General features: G+C 45.3%; 1 pseudogene; it reads right to left on the bottom strand.

The window, feature by feature from the left end:
* Positions 1-1,299: 1,299 nt before the first annotated feature.
* Positions 1,300-7,226, bottom strand: LOC102481960 (uncharacterized; annotated as a pseudogene).
* Between the last annotated feature and the right edge of the window lie 10,303 nt (positions 7,227-17,529).

Raw genomic sequence — 17,529 nt, 5'->3', positions numbered from 1 at the left:
CGGAGGGGGTTGCCGATGCCCCAATCCCTTCTCCATTCTCCTCTTGGGATCTTGGGCACGCATGCACACGCGCCTGGCATGAGTTCAAGCCACCAGGTCTGGGACTTGAACTACAGTTGACTACGTGGGACAGCCTCAAAGACCATCACATTTTACCACTGCAGCACCATCCAGGCCCTAAGAAGCTTCTGATTTTTATCTCCATGTTTTACATTCAGGGTAAATATTTTTAACTGAAGGAACTAGGAGTATTTCCACTTTTTATTTTAGTTTTTGACTTACCAGCCATGTTTGGCTGGATTAGCACTATTCTGTAATGGTGTCACTTACATAAGCAAAGACCGTGTCATACATTTCTTTTACACCACACAGTGTTTTTTTTTTTTTTAGAATTATCTTAGTTATTATTGTTTTAAAAATTTGACCAGAGAGTAATAGAGAGAAAGTGAGAAAGCAAGCTGCTAGGTTTGGGACTTGAACTGTGGTTGCCCATGTGGGAGTCCAGCATCTTAACCACCAATCCACCTGCCAGTTTCTACATTGACTTTTTAAAAAATTATTTAACTTTATTTATTTATTTAAGTTTGATCAGAGAAGAGGGGAGGGAAGCAAGCTGCCAGGTCCGGGACTCAAATCGCAGTCAACCATGTGGGAGTCCAGCACTCTTAACCACCACACCACCAGCCAGCCCTAACACTGACTCTTTTTTTGTACGACTTAAGATTTTTTATTAGTAAAACAGAAACCTACACTCAGACAATGACTTTGTTCTTGCAACCACTCTGATCATATCCCTGTAAAAGCAATTCTTTATAAAAAGAACTTGGGTGAGAACTATCAATATACCAGTTCCAACAAAAGCTGCAAATTAGGGAACCAGCAGTTAGCGTAATGGCTATGTCGCTGGACTCCCACGTAGTCGACTGCGGTTCGCGTCCCGGACCCGGTGGCTTAAAACTCATGCCGGGCGCGTGTGCGTGCGTGCCCAAGATCCCGAGAGGAGAATGGAGGAGAAGGGATTGTGGCGTGACCATCCCCCCTGGGGGGTGATTTCTCGCTTTCTGTCTCTATGTCTCTCTCTGTCTGTCTGGGGAGCGCACGCACCCTATAGCAAAAACCTCTCCAAAAAAAAAAAAAAAAAAGCTGCAAATAAGAATAACTACAATTAGGTAAATGAAATTTAAAAAAGAAAAGTTAAATGTTAAGAAACTGCAGGATTCCCTTTCTCAGACTTGAGAGGCCTCCTTGAAGGTAGTCTTCAATGTAGTTCATTTATCAATGTTAGTAAATTCATCTAGATCAGTGATGTTGCAAAATGCCTAAAGGAAAAAAATGGGGGAACTCAAGGGTAATGTTCACAGCTTCATCGTAAAGTCCGAGATCAAAAGGACTGCTATCTTCTTTAAACCGGACATATAAGATGCACACATGATGGCTGCCGTGGCTGTTACTCTTCCAACTACTATAATACCAGAAATTTCTTCACTAAGAGGTTCCATCAACTCAATGGTTCCATTTTTTTCCCTTCTCCATCTGAAAGAATAAACATTTTTCCAGTGGGATGAGTCTTTTCCAGCCTCCCTATGAATCAGACGAGCCAGTCGATGAACTAAGCTAGCATATGAGCATAGATGGGCGATCTGGGCCACTCAGTCCACCATGATTACAACACCCACAGATGGCGGGAGAGACGGTCTCCACATTGGCTTTAACATAGCTCTAGTCACTTAGTAGAGCTCTGTTGGACTCTGAATGAATTTTGGGTGTTTACTCAGATTGTGAGGCTCATCAGTATCAGCATCGTTTCCCTTGAACTAGTAATTGGTCCATTTCCTTCTACTCAGTGTGTGATCCAGGGACCATCTTCTGCAGTATCACCTGGGATCTTGTTAGAAGTATCGACTCTCAGGCCTACCCAGATCTACTGACTTGCAACTGCAATCTGACAACATCCCCAGGTGATTTGTAGACACATTAAAGTCTTGAGAGGCGTTGATCTGCATTACATTTCATTGGATTCTCTCTTCTACCTATGAGGCAGGTAGGTCAAGTCATATTTCTAATCATACCAATGGAAACTTAGAAGCAGCTAGCTTGCCCGTGTTTACACAACCAAGGGGAAGAGCAGGTATTGGAACCCAGGACTTTCAACTCCAAATCTTAAACTCTATTTGCTATGCCATTCGCAAGGTGAGACAAACACCTGACTCAATGCAAATGAGTTATACTGAGACACGATCCCTGTATGTTCTCTCTTTAGATGGTCTCTGAAAGAGAGAGCTTTATGATGAGCTGGCTTCTCCCTTCAGCCTTTTTCTCCCCAGCCACCTAACGGCATCGCTAACCCTGGCCAACTACTTCGCCAGTGCAGGCTGTTAGCAATAATTGCCAGCACCTGTCACCATGCCTGGCATTTAGTAGGCACTCAGCAAATGTTTGTTGAGCCAAATAGAATTACCTAGCATTAGCACCAGCGCTCAGCTGTTGATTACCAAGGCACACTGGTAGAGAGGTGTTCTGGGTCTTTGTATCTCCTCCTTCTAGTCCTGGAGAAACATTCAAATGACAAGTTCTCCAGACAAGAATTAGTGACACCATCTTCTTAACCTACAGTGCAGATTACCACAACAAATCCCATTTTCTGTGTCTCTCTGTCTCCCGAGAAAGGCCCAAACCAGAAGCTGCAAAAGTCTGACTTTGACGAGTGTGGAATTTACATGCCTTCCCTGGAAAACAGGCTCTGCTGCATTTTCTTTGACTTGAAGCACAGAGTGTGGGAAAAGTCAAGAGCGTTGACTGAGCCAAGTTTGAAGTCAGGGGTCAGCAGAGGAAGATTACTGGGTGACAGTAACTGGGGTCTGCCTGTAAACGTTGGCTTAAGTTTGGGGCTTTCTCTGAGGTTGCTGACAATGGGAAAACCCTGAAGTTAACCAGGCAGGAGATTTCATGCATCTAAGTAGACACAGGGCTGCATAGGAAATGCCTAGACTTTTTATGCTTGCTTCCCCAAGGCAGCAGAAATGAAGCAAAGCTCTGAGGAGGGCTCAATTATTATGCTGCAAGTTTTCTGATGATTTGGGCTATGCAAATGGATCCCATTAGTAAATTTGACAGCTGTTCCATTCCTTGTTGCATTTAGCATCTCACACCAACATATAAGTGAAAGAAATACACTATCTTTTACAAAGGAACTGTCAACCTTCACTGTTTCTTAGCAGGGCACATATCTGGTGGTTTTTTTTTTTTTTTTTTTTTTACCTGAGTAGGGCTGGTTGTGTTGCTTTCCCCATACCTTTTTTATCCAGCCCTCTTTATATCTGGGGAAATCTGGGAGTCATCAGACAGAGAAACTGATAGCTTTGTCTTTCTCTGTGTGCGTCAGATCCTAAGGCACAGAGTGAGACCCACATGCCATAAGATGCAGCATTGCCTTTGATCATATGAAGACTGGAGAAGCTTGGTTCATCCTTGTCCAACTTCTTTAGAAGTTTGCACCATGACTATTTTTCTTCCATATAACAGTCTGGGAAGCAGGGATTCAGCTCTTCTGGTATAGGAGGCAGAAAATCCTCTTTGCCCCTATCCTGCTCAATTTGTTTTGTCCAGAAAACGTACAGTCTTGGGTTTTTTTAGGATTATTTTATTTAACTTTACTTATCCATTTACTTATTTATTTTAATTTGACCAAAGAGGGACAGAGTAAGAAAGAGAGAGAAAGTGAGAAAGCAAGCCACCAGGTCCAGGACTTGAACTACGGTTGGCCATATGGGAGTCCAGTGCCCTTAACCCCCATACCACCTGCCTGTCCCTGGCCTTGGAATTTTCTGAGAGTTAGATCAGAGAGACAGAAACAGCTTCCAGATATATCTATGTTCATTTCAAGGGTTTATCTGCAGGGGTATATAACCCCTTTTCTACTTCCTTCAGTTTAGTTGGTTTGTTTCATAGCATTGTTGGGCAAATGTAGGTAGGTTTTTTCCCTTTTCTCTCTCCCACTCATATCTTCTACTCCAGGCTGTTTGCTGGTTCATTCATTCATCTAACATATATGGAACACCAGCTGTGCATGGAGCATGGCAGGGAACCAACCACTTCCTCTTCCTTGCTACCTGAGTGTTCAGACTTGGTCACAACACTTACAACATTTTATGACCCTTATTTAATATGTTTCCATTTATCCCCCTTTGAAAGACAGCTTTTTTTGTTTGTTTGTTTTGTTTTGTTTTTGTTGTTGTTCTTGTTGTTGCTATAGGGCATATGCCAGAGAGAAACAGAGAGAGAGTGAGAAAGTAAGAAATCACACTCCCCGCCCCCAGGGGGATGGAGTGGCCATGCCACAATCCCTTCTCCTCAAGTCTTCTCTTAGGATTTTGGGCACTCATGCACACACACCTGGCATGATTTTCAAGCTTCTAAGTCTGAGACGCAAACTATGCAGCTGGCCATGTGGGATCCAGCCACTTTAACCTCCTTGCCACCTGCTAGCCCTGGTAATAAACATCTTGAGAGCAGGAGTTGTACTAGTATTTGTTTTTATCCTAAGCATCTGGAAAGGGTATCTAACATATGGGAGACCATTCAGAGTATGTTGACTAAGTGAAATGAACAAGGAAGGTTAAGAGGACAACGATGCATTAATCTGAGAGATCTGGGTCTCAGAAAGAAAAAAAACAGGAGATTTAAGTACTTCTGAGGGTAAAGTTCCAAAATAATTCTAGGTTCAGAGATTTTACCTCATCAGCTTCAACATTGTTACAGCCTCAGTATGATTGCTGTGTTGTTAATAGTGTTACAAAGACACTTCTCGGGTGATAATTATCATTTTGAATACCACAGAAGACATCTATCGGTGATAGAACATTGCTTAAAAACTGTTGTGTTGGGAGCCAGCAGGTGGTGTGGTGGTTAAGGGCACTGGACTCCCACATGGTTAACCACGGTTCGAGTCCTGGACCTGGCAGCTTGCTGTCTCTCTCGCTCTCTCTCTCATTCTGTCCCTCTCTGGTCAAATTAAAATAAATAAAGAAGTAAAGTTGAAAAAATAGTAAGAAGAAATAGATATAAATAAATAATTATTAAAAACTAGAAAAAGAAAACCACACTAGCACTTGTGTGTACATGTCCCAACAAAATCGAGAAATAAAAGAGAAGGGATTGTGGTATGACTATGTCCCACTGTGGGGTGTTTTCTCCCTCTTTGTCTTCCTCTGGTGAGTACACACTCCCTCTGGCAAATTAAAAAAAAATTATTATAACAATATAACATGTTTATTGATTTGTAAAATGATCAATATACCTATCAATGTTTGCATTTTTGTATGCATTAAAAACACTTTATTGGGTTATGAATGACATATAAAAAACTGTACATATTTAATGTATGCAGCTGGATGAACTTGGAGATAGGTATACACCCATAGATAGGTATACACTACAATCAATGCTACTACATGCACCTTCAAAAATTTTTGTGCACTTCCAACCAGAATAAAAAAATATCAAAAGCAAAGTATTGTAGAAGAAAGTTCACCCCCTTCCAACTTTTACTGATGAAGAAGTGAAGCTCAGAGCTAAGCAAGGCCATATTGCCAACTAATGGAATAACTGGGATTTGAACCCAAGCTTCCTAACTCACAATAAAATACTTAGAAACCATAGAGAGGGCTGCAGCACACTGAAGGTAGTACAAATTCTTTGACAAACCTCTTCAAGAAAGATGACGTCTGTCTCCTCTTTCCTTGACTCTGGGCTTGACAAAGTATAAGGAAGTGACCCTAACATTTCTGGGCATAGCTTTTAAGGAGACTGGCAGTTTCTGCTTTGGTTTTTAGAGTATCATGCTGGGAAGAGCACATGGAGAGGCATTAGACAATAGGGAGAAGAAAAGGGGCCCAGCTGAACCCAGCTTTCCATTGTCCCTACTTGGAATGTGAGTAAAGCCACCCTGAACTCTCCAAATCAGCCCAGCTGCCAGGTGAATACTACTAAGTGACTCAGTTAATGCCACATGGAACAGAAGAATCACCCAGCTGAGCCCCTCCCAAATTCCTGAACTATGAAATGGTATATAATAAAATGGTGGTTGTTTAAGTAACTAAAGAAAAAAAAAAACATGGAGAAAATTGCAGTGTCTGTGCAAGAGTTCCTTTTCTGTTATTCAGGAGACCTGGGCATTTTTTGCTATTTCCTTCCTGTCAAAATACACATAGAGGTCTCCTTCTCTTTCCTTCCTCCTTTCTCTAGAGTTTCCTTCCTTCCTATTGCTAATGGTTACTGAGCACTTACTCTGTTCCAGGCACTTTGGTAAAAGTGCATATGCATTCTCAATCTTCACTATGACTTTCTGAAGCAAGCATAACAATACTCATCATTCTCGTGAATAAATAGCAGCGTTGGAATTCAGTCCCAAATATGTCTCACTGCAGAATCCATGCCCATAACCATGGCTCTATAGCCCCCCCCCGTCTCTTTTTTAATTGCCAGAGGGTATATGCACTAGCCAGAGAGAGACAGAGAGAGAAGAAAGCACCACCCCTATGGAGTTTGACCACACTGCAATCACTCCTCCTCCATTTTTTCCATCCTGTCAGGATTTTAGGCACACATGCCTGGAGTGTTTTTCAAACTGCTGGGGCTGGGATTCACACCACTGGTCAACCATGTGGCATCCAGTTCACTTAACCACAAGGCCATGGATTCAGCCCTTTACCGTTCTTTCACAGCTTTACTCAGCCAAGCCCAACAATAATGCCTTGCTATGGAGAGCTGAGCTCCCTCGCTGTCAAGGCATCACCCTTGCCAAGCAGTATGAGGCTCTTTGTAATGATTTGATTTGATGCCCTTCTCTTACATGACAGCAGGCGCTAAAGGGACTGTGACTTTTGTCACAATATTGCCCATGCCTGGCACAGTGTCTGGCTCAGAGAAGATGCTTAGTGAATGACCAGATGAACACATCTCTAATCCAGTTCACAGGCTCATGCAACTCGAACCTAACTGCTCCGAGCCCCTGCACTGAGGACATGGTCTACTAGATCTGTTTTCTCTGCTTGGTTTTCTTGTGGGAGAAAGATCAGCCTCTTTCATACACTACGAAAGACAAATGTCAGTAGATAATCTTCCATCTCGAAGCCTTGCACCTGACGCGTATATCCCTTTGGTCTTCTAGACACGGCATTAGCAGGGAGGACATACCTGCGGAACCCAGTCGGGGCAGCCTTCCGCATGGAGAGATAGTTCTGTTCTCTGGTGTGACGCAGGTCCCCTGGGGAGGGCTGGGCTTGGGGAAAAGGGCAGTGGTGGTGTCTCACTGCTCCCCACTTTGTTGTCTGGCACCAAGAATCCCTCCCTCCCTTTGGTTTGGCTGGATCTTCCCAAGCCGTGAATGACTTAGACTAGCAGGATGGGTTTCATTAAGGCTTATTGCCTGCATGCTAATTTATTTGTCTGACCAAAGAGAGACAGAGAAAGAGAGAGAGAGAGAGAGAGAGAGAGGAAGGAGAGAAGAGAAGAGAAGAGAAGAGAAGAGAAGAGAAGAGAAGAGAAGAGAAGAGAAGAAAGTAAGCTGCCAGGTCCAGGACTCAAATGGTTAGCCATGTGGGAGTCCATTGTCTCAACACCACGCCACCTGCCTGCCCCAGCCTGTTTGCTATCTTTACGGAGGCCAGTATTCCCAAATCTGTGTTTCCCAACTAGAAGTCCATGCCCCTGCCCCTGACACCTGTGGTGCAGGCTGTGATGGGAGACCTTTGTGTGGGCAGGAGCCTGGTACAGACCATGCTCACTTACCTGCTGGTTTGTCTCCTCTGCATTCAGTCTGTTTCGGCTTCCAGGGGAAGCCTGATGGGCTCAAGGCCTCACTCCCCTACCCTACTCCTTCTTCCTGCTCTGGAAACTGATCTGACCAAGGCTTGGAGACGGAGGGTGAGTTGCCATCTAGGTCTTTGCCCTTTCTAATGGCCCTGGAGTTCCAAACTCCTGTTGGGAACTGGCTGTCCAAAACCCCTCTCCAAGAATGTATCTCCCATGGGAAGAGACAGAGCCTTCCATCCTGAGTCCCCAAGAGAGGCGCACACAGCTGTAGGAGGCGGAAGAGAGGTCCTCTCTACTGTAAATATTTCTCAACTGTCTCCTGTAAATCTCCAGATGTGTCAGCGAGGCACAGGGAAGAGAGCTTGAATTAGAGCCGATTAGAGACCATATTCTCCCAGAGGAGGGCAAGGCTGCCCGTCAACGGAGCCCCCAGTTGGCCGCAGGACCACCTCGGGAGGAGAGGAAGCGTCTCCTGACAGCTTTCCTTCTCTGCACTGCCCTTTTCCCATTCCCGGGTGCTGCGAGCTTGGGAGCGACAGACACCGTGTCCCCTTTTGCACCGTGTCCCCTTTGCCCCGCTGCCCTTCGCGGGTAGAGCGCCTGGGTCGTCTCTGGGCATGCCCTCTTCCGAGGTGCGTGGGGGTGGCAGGGAAGGCGCGGAGGGGAAAGCGAGACGTGGCAGAAGCAAACTGCCCGGGCCGGTGGGTGATTTATGAAGTGCTGAAAAGCATCTTCGAAGCTGTCATTTATCTTACAGCTCTCAGCCTAAATAAACACTGAATCCGCCTAATTATAGTTACAGTGGAAACACAACACCCGAACCCCATCGTCGTGGCTGTCCGCCCAGCGCCCGGGCTCACGCATCAGCCCACAGCTGCACCCTAGTGGCCGCCTCCGCAGGCCAAAGGCTCCTGGTCCCAGCGTGGCCGCCCGCCCTGCTTCCCTCCAGGCGCCTCTCCATTAGCCTCGCCTTCTCCCCATAACCCCTCCCTTCTCGCTGTTGTGGTCCCCCGCAGCCTCTCCCTTGAAAATAATTTCAAGCAAAAGCAAAGGAACCATCTCCACCTCGCTGGAAAACTGCAATTCCAGGGGCTTCAGAGGATCCTTGGCTGGGATGTGCCCAAGCTTTCCCTGTCACCTAGTTGTGGTCAGCCTGACCAGGGCACTCCTGCAAGGGCGAGGGAACTCTCTCTGGGTGACTGACCAGATCAGCAAGCAGAGTCTTGGGTACCAGCACAGAGAAAGGAAAACATTCTTCCCCCTCCTTGGTGGGTTCGTATCTTCTCAAGGACAGAAAGGCTCCTCCTTGACGAATTCTTTCTTTATTCCTGCTCCTGGGCTTAACCTTGGAGCCTCCCCCTCTCTTTGGCATGTGGGAGGTAGATGCTTCAAAAGCAACCAGGACAGTGATGCCTGGTGGGTTCCAGATGGAGCCCTCATCTATCTGAGGACTGTACCCAACCGAGTCTTTGTCCGGGGACGTGGAGCTTGGGGCCACGGCTCTGTTTGACAGAGCAAAAGAATCCAGTTATTCTAACAACCGAGGGACTCAGTCCCACAAATGATGGACTCCTAGTCTTTCAACTCTGGAGAAACCAGTTCCCTAAAAATGAGAACTTGGAAGCCAAGGCAGTGCACCAGTAGGGGCAGTTCTGAGATTCAGGCGCTCGGCGTTAACTTACATGCTAGTGTATGTATGACCCCAGACTTATAACTCACCCTAATTTACAGCTGTCTTTCTCGGTGTGCAGGATCTCGTTCTTGTGGATAAGTATGGGGATCTAATGACAAAGTAAAGGAAGAATTCAAGGGCAAGCGTAATCTGAGTAGGCTCCTGGAGGAGGAGGACTTGGAAAAGGGTATAAAGAAATGGTTCCCAAACGAGCTGAGTGGGAATGGAAAGGAGACCTGGAGAAAGAGACACTGGGAGTGAGCACATCAGACATAACAAGAAGAGGAAGTAATTATACTTTTTTTTTTTGAGAGGTTTTCGCTATAGGGCGCGTGCACTCGCCAGACAGAGAGAGACATAGAGGCAGAAAGCGAGAAATCACCCCCCAGGGGGGATGGTCACGCCGCAATCCCTTCTCCTCCATTCTCCTCTTGGGATCTTGGGCATGCACGCACACGCGCCTGGTGTGGGTTCTAAGCCACCGGGTCCGGGATGCGAACCGCGGTCGACTACGTGGGAATCCAGCGACATAGCCATTACGCTAACTGCTGGTTCCCGTAATTCTACTTTTTAAAAGTAACTTTACAAATGTTTATTTTATTCATGATACAGAACATATGCACAAATACTAGACAGAGAAGCACCGTTGACAGGGTCTCCTAACACCACAATTCCCTCTCTCCAGTCCTTCAGCTCTTCAGAAGCCTGAGCACGTGTAAATGCATTTGGTTTGTTTTCAGGCAGACCCAAAGATCCAAACCAGTGGTTGACCATGTGGCTTCCAGCACTGCAGTTCAATCCACTGCTACCAACTGCAACACCAGGCTGGGCCAAACTGTGCCCTTTCAGTCAGCTCTCACTTGCTCTGCAGGGGCTGATGGAATGCAGCCCCTCTGGCTTTGGTTCCATCTTTGAAATCAAGTGAGAGGAGCCAACTTGTGGACCAGGTAACTGTGGGGGCTTGGGCAGCAAGGTTCAGGTGAGAGCTCTTGATTCAAACTTGTGGATGACAACAGCAACCTCCCAGTGGTTTTCTCCCTTCTCCAAAGACCAGGAACCCTTCTCCTCCAAATCTGGTCTGCTCAGCCTAGCCTCCAAATCTTACTCAAAGGAGAAAGGTGGGACCTTTTCCTTAGCGCGCAGAGAAGTATAACAAAGGAGAGATCCATTTTTTTACTAGTTACACTACTGCTTATCCATTAAAGTAAGATAAAAATACCTGTTCCCTGCCTGGCTCCCAGAGCACCAATTCAAATGAATGAGGATGTAAAAGCTCATGGTAAGAAAATCTCTCCCTAGGTAGTTCCAGATGAAAGAACAGCTCTTTAGCACTTCCAGTGAGTTAGACAATGAGGCCTTGCCTTACAGCTGGCTGGGGTACTCTCTGCATTTTTTTTTTCTTTTAAATAAGAGGGAGGCATAAAGCCTCAGTCCAGTTGAGTGACTTTGCTGAAGTTACACAATAAATCATTCTTGAAGACTTGACTCTTTGTTTCTTGAATCACAAATACATTTTAAGAATATTTGGTTTGCCTTAACTCTTTGAGGCCAAGGCAGAAGAAAAACATTTAAAAATGTCATACCTTCAGGTGGAAGAGAAAATACATTTTTAATATAACGAGGGAACTGTCTCTCCTGAACTTCTGTTTTGCTTCATCTCTTTGGGTTTTATGGGTCTCTCTGCTTTTTCTTGACTTTCCCCCTCTCACTTCTCCCCCATGCCTTGATTCTTCATATCCTTGCTCTTACTTCTTAACAGTCAGCAGTTTCGTCCCCAGGATGCTTTGCCTTTTGCTGTCAGCCCTTTCCTGCCCGCCTGCAGCCAGGCCCCCCGCACCCCCCTCGACTTCCTCAGTTGATCCTGTGCAGAAGTTGATAGCTTATCTCCATGCAGCAACAAGAAAGGGAGATAGAGGGCTCGGAAGCCAGCAGCCCCAGAGCATCTTGGGAAATGGCCTACCACGGGGAACAGGTCTAGTAGCCCACCCCACCCTCAAGAAAAGATCTCCCATAGACACTTCTTGCCTCTCTCTGGTCTAGTCTACGCTCCCATACTCAGGGGGTCACTCGATTAGGAAACACACACACACACACACACACACACACACACAAACTAAAGGCCCTGGACAGCTGAGGATGCACCCTGTCCCCTTGTCTTTCAGTTGTCCAACTCAGGGGCAGTTCAAGTCCTGGTTTTGTTTTTGTCTCTGATGTGCTGTGCAACATCAGAAACAGGCTCTCTCTCCCTCTTTTCCTTAGGTTTTTGTCATAGGGTGAGTGTGCTCGTGGGAGAAGGAAAGTGAGAAATCTCCCCTCAGAGGGAATTGGCTATGCCACAATCCCTTCTCCTAAATTATCCTTCCAGGATTTTGGACACGCACACACACACACCCTGCATGATCCTCAAGTTGCCAGGTCTGGGACTCACACCACAGCCATGTGGGAGTCCAGTGCCTTAACCTGGACTCCAGTCCACACACCTGCTGGCTCCAAGTCCGTCTCTTTTCTAAGTTTATTTTATTTATGATAGGGAGTAGGTTTGTACACACGGGAAAAGGGGGTTGCACTGTCTGTAGGGTCTTGTCATGCTGGAATCCCCTTTCTAGCTGGTCAGGATCTTGGGCCTGCACCTGACATGTTTTCAGGCTGATGTTGGGATCCAAACCCATGCTCAGCCATGTGGCTTCCTACACTGCAGTGCAGTGTATTACCTACCGAATGCACTACCGGCCAGGCCCACTCGGACTCACTGGGCTTCAGTTTCTACAGTTGAGTGGAATCCAATCAGAGTGGACCTTTATGTATTCAATCCAGCTTCTGGGTATCGGCAGATCCTCTGAGGAGTGGAGAGCAATTGCCACTTCCGGTAGCTTTTGATGAGGCATGCCTTCACTCCACCACCTCCTTCTGTCACTCCGTTCTGCACCCCACTGATCTGATATGGAAATTTTGTACCGGGCAGTGATTCTCTCATCTGGAGTACTCCCAGTTTCCATAGCCAAACCCTGGAGGTTGGACGCACATTACTTATCAATTCTTCATCTAATAAATATTCAACTTCTCTACTACCAAAGTATTTTCCATTCTCATAAAGCAATAAAAGCAGAGAAATCATTTATTGTTTTGCCTCAGTTTAAGTCAGTGGTTCTCAGCTGGGAGTGATGTTTGCTACTGCTCTCCCCCAAACATGGCATATTTGTGTTGTCTGAACACATTTCTGGGTGTTACACCTGGAGGGGAGGTGTTTCAGACATGTGGTGGGTGGGTAGAGGGCAGGTATTACTAACCGTCCTCTAATGCACCAGGCAGCCAGCAGCCCCTACATCAAGGAACTATCTGTCCCAGGGGCTAGGTGGTAGTGCAGTGGCAAAATGTGACTCTCTTTGAAGCTGACACATGTAAGAAGGTTCTGGGTTTGTATCTGGAGACCTCCCTGTGTACACCAGGTGCACACGTGCCCATAATCCAGGGCTGACTGAAGCTGGGGATAAGTCATGGTGTCAAGAGCCTGTGGGGATTGTTGTTTTTCTCTTTTTCTCTCTGTCTTTCTCACTCCTAGAAGAAATACACAAGTAAACTTAAATAATTGTCTAGTCTAGAATGTTAGTAATGCCTACATTGAGGAACCTTGGTTTAAATAATTATTTATTTATTTATTTTAAAAAGGAATGATTTAATTTTATTACTATTACTATTTTTAAATTTTGCTTCAGGGCACATGCGCTCACTAGAGAGAGAGACAGACAGACAGAGAGACAGAGAGAAAGTGAGGAAGCAAGCTGCCCAGTCCGGAACTCGAACTGCAGTTGGCCATGCAAGAGTTTAGAGGCTTAACCACCATGCCACCTGCTGGTCTCGATTTAAGTTATTATTAAGTAAGATCTTAGGGGCTCACAGAACATAGAGGTGGCATAAACGTGCCCTCAGAAAGCTCCCATATAGGGACCAGCTGATAGTGTAATGGTTACATTGCTGATTCCCACATGGCTGATCATGGTTCGAGTCCTGGACTCAGAGGCTTAAAACTCATGCTGGGCAAGTGTGCTGTGCATGTCCAAAAATCCTAAGAGGAGAATGGAGGAGAAGGGATTGTGGCATGGCCATCCCCCCTTGGGGGGTGATTTCTCGCTTTCTGTCTCTCTGTCTCTTTGGTAAGTGCATGTGCCCTATAACAAGAATCTTTCTTTAAAAAAAGAAAAAGCTCCCATATAATAGGAAAACACAGCCTCTGGGTTAGAAAGTATCTTGTCTGATAGGAGAAACATAGTTCTTCACCCCATGTGTAGAGTTTAGTCTAAAGAGAATTGTAACTGACTTTTATCTATTTAACAAAGATTCGGTTTTTATTTATTTATTTTTAAGATTTTCCACAGGGCACCTGTGTATGCCGGAGAGAAGCAGAGAGAGGGAAAGTGAGAATCACCCCCCTCAGGTGGATGGCTACAGTGCAATCTCTTCTCCTCTATTCTCGTCTTAGGATTTTGGGTATATATGCACATGTGCCCAGCATGATTCTCAAGCCACCTGGCCTAGGACTTGAACCATGGTCAGCCATGTGGGGATCTAGCGCCTTAATACCATGCCACCTGCTGGCCCTCAACACATACTTACTGGGCTCCTACTGTATTCCAGGTCCCATGTAAGGTGTTAATGATGTCCTAAAGGGCCAGCAGGTGGCATGGTGGGTGAGGTACTGGACTCCCACATGGCCAACTACTATTCAAATCCTGGACCTGGAGATTTGCTTTCTCACTTCCCTCTCTTTTTCCCTCTGTCTCTCTCTAATACATGTGTGTGCCCTGTAACAAATTTTAAAAAATGATGAATAAAATTAGATAAATAACTGTTTTTAAAAAATGATGCCCTAATTGAGTTCCCAATCCAAACACCTACAAGTTTTCCTCCCCCTCTGTCTTAGTTTTGGCCCCCGCTGTGGACAAATTTTGACCAAAATCATTGTGAATGGGAAAGATATTCCAGGAAAAGGACAGGCAGTACAAAGAGTTTCTAGAGAGTTGAGTAGTTCAACATTGGGTGTTTTGGATAGTGCTTAGAGACATAGAAGCCAAACTTGTGGGAAGGGAAAAAAAGAAAAGACATGGTTCTGTTGTAAAAGCAGGGAAGCCTCCCAGCGTCAAGAAGGCAGCCACGGGATGGAGCTGCTGTGGAGACATGAGACCTGGAAATCCCTGTAGGACCTGGGCCAAGTTCTCTGCGCTGCATGACCCGACAGGATTCTGCCCAGACCGCCTGCCCTGCATCATGTCTTGGGGCTCACAGTAAGCGTCCTGTGGATAAGGCAGAAAGAGAGGATGCCTCACCAGCCCAGTGTAGCCTGGACATGCTCTGGTTACCTTCACATGGAGATCCCCCTCCTTTATACCCCTTGCACAATGGAATTCACTTGCCATAGGTGAAAGAAGAGGGATCCCAGAAAGTGGGACTTCTTGCCAGCATTGACACGAGTGGCAGTAGGCCAAATATTTCATTCCGAAATGTCCTGCCAGGAACTTTAGAGACATGAGCAAATTCCTTTTCTCATGAGAGGAGATGCAAAGAAAATAGCCCTTATATAGGAAATGCTACATGCTTTAGTTTAACTAACATTTATGAAATACCTACAATATGTAAGAGTTATTGTAGGTACTCTAGAGGTACAAGAGACATACTTATTGAGTACCTATAATGTGCAGGAGTTATTCTAAGGACTCCAGAGTTATAAAGATATATGTATTCAGTATTTATTCACTTACCAATGGTCATATAGTAGTTTTTTTTTTTTTTTTGAGTTTTTTTTTTTTATAGGACATGTGTGCTCACCAGAGAGTCAGAGACACAGAAAGTGAGAAATCACCCCTAGGGGGAATGGCCATGCCATAATCTCTTCTCCCCGATTTTCTTTTTGGAATTCTGGGTACACATGTGCACGTGCCTGGAGTGTTTTTCAAGCCTCTGAGTCTGGGACTAGAACCATGGACCTGGCTATGTGGTATCCAGCTGCTTTAACAATTATACCACCTTGTGGCCTAGGACAATTGGTTCTTAAATTTCTACCATGTACCAGACATCAAGCCAAGAGCTTTAGGAACATGATTTCTCTAATCCAACAACCTCAAGACTATTTTATAGATGAGGAAAGTAAAGACCCTGAAAGTTTACCCCAGTATGATGGTACTTCAAATATTAAAAATAGTCCAAGAATTCTGCTTCTGGATATATAGTATGTCCAACAACATTGAAAGCAGAGTCTCAAAAAACTATTTGTATAGCCACGTTCATAGCAGCATTATTCACAATAGTGAAAAGCGGAAACAAGCCAAGTGGATAAACAAAATACGCTGTATCCATACAATGGAATATTATCTAGCCTTCAATAAGAAGGAAAGTCTGATGTATGCTGCCACATGGATGAACCTTGAGGATATTATGCTAAGTGAAAGAAGTCGATCACAAAAAGACAAATCCAGTGTGGCTGCACTCACATGAACAGTCAAATCCATAGAGACAGAAAGTACCATGGTGGTTGCCAGGGGCTGGGGAAATGAGGAATGGGGTATTGTTGTTTAACTAGTATAGAGTTTCCACTTTTCAGATGAAAAGAGTTCTGGAGATTGGTTACATGATAATGTGAATTAATTAACACTATTGAACTTAAAAATGGTTAACATAGCAGGGCCTGCAAGATGGCATGATGATTAAGGCCATTAAGGACTCCCACATGGCTGACTGTAGTTTGAGTCCTGGATCAGGCAGCTTGCTTTCTTACTTTTGTTCCATTAGGCCATCTGCTGGTCCCAATAAATAATTTAAAAAAATGATTAAGATGATAAATTTTTTTTTTTGGAGAAGTTTTTCGCTATAGGGCGCGTGTGCTCGCCAGACAGACAGAGAGAGACATAGAGACAGAAAGCGAGAAATCACCCCCCAGGGGGGATGGTCACGCCGCAATCCCTTCTCCTCCATTCTCCTCTCGGGATCTTGGGCACGTACGCACATGTGCCCGGCGTGAGTTTTAAGCCACCGGGTCCGGGACGCGAACCGCAGTCGACTACGTGGGAGTCCAGCGACATAGCCATTACGCTAACTGCTGGTTCCCAAGATGATAAATTTAATGTTATGTGTATTTTACCACAATTCAAAAAAATTTTAGTTTAAGCCATATAACCTAGGTCTGATTCTAAGGTCCCATTTTGCTTCCATGACCAAATGACTATAAAATAAGGGAGAAATGGGCAGGCTATGTGGCCTAGTGGTTGAGGGAGTTGGATCTAACATGGCTGGTTCAAATCCCGGCCCTGGTGCCTTGAAAAAACATGCTGGGTGCAATTGCAGGTGTGCCCCAAATCCTGACAGGATGGAGAAATGGAGAAGGGTTTGCAGTGTGACCCCCCACAATGGGGTGTTTTCTCCCTCTCTCTCTCTCAGTCTCTCTGTATCTCTCTCTGGTGAGTGCACATACCCTCTGGCAGTTAAAAAATATATAAGAGGGAAAATATGACATTAGCGAAGTACGGACAAGGAATGACTTACTACTGTGTCATCCTTTGCATCCGAGGATTACAATGTGATTCTTCTTCTTATTATTACTTTTCAGTTTTTTTGCTATAATACACATAAACTTGCCAGAGAGATCAGAGACAGAAAGTGAGAAATCAATCCCCGGGGAGGATGGCTACACTACAATCCCTTCTCCTCCATTCTCCTTTGGGGCTTTTGGGCATGTATGCACATGTGCCTGGTGTGTGTTTTTCAAGCTGCCAGGGCTGTAACTAGAAGTGCAAAGTCAGGCATATGAGATCCAACTGCCATAACCACCACACCACTGGCTGGCCTGGAACTATTATTCTTTGGGTAAATGTGGCTAAAAAGAGAGGTGAAGGAAAAAAAAAAAGAGAGAGAGAGGTGAAGGAAACCAGCAGTTAGTGTAATGGCTATGTTGCTGGACTCCCACATAGTCGACCGCGGTTCGTGTCCCGGACCTGGTGGCTTAAAATTCACACCGGGCGTGTGTGTGTGCGTGCCCAAGATCCCGAGAGGAGCATGGA

The sequence above is a fragment of the Tupaia chinensis genome, unplaced genomic scaffold (assembly GCF_000334495.1).
Source record: "Tupaia chinensis unplaced genomic scaffold, TupChi_1.0 Scaffold144171_1, whole genome shotgun sequence".
In the NCBI taxonomy this organism is placed as follows: domain Eukaryota; kingdom Metazoa; phylum Chordata; class Mammalia; order Scandentia; family Tupaiidae; genus Tupaia; species Tupaia belangeri.
The sequence above is the reverse complement of the archived record's forward strand: the minus strand, read 5'-3'. Positions and strand labels throughout refer to the sequence as shown.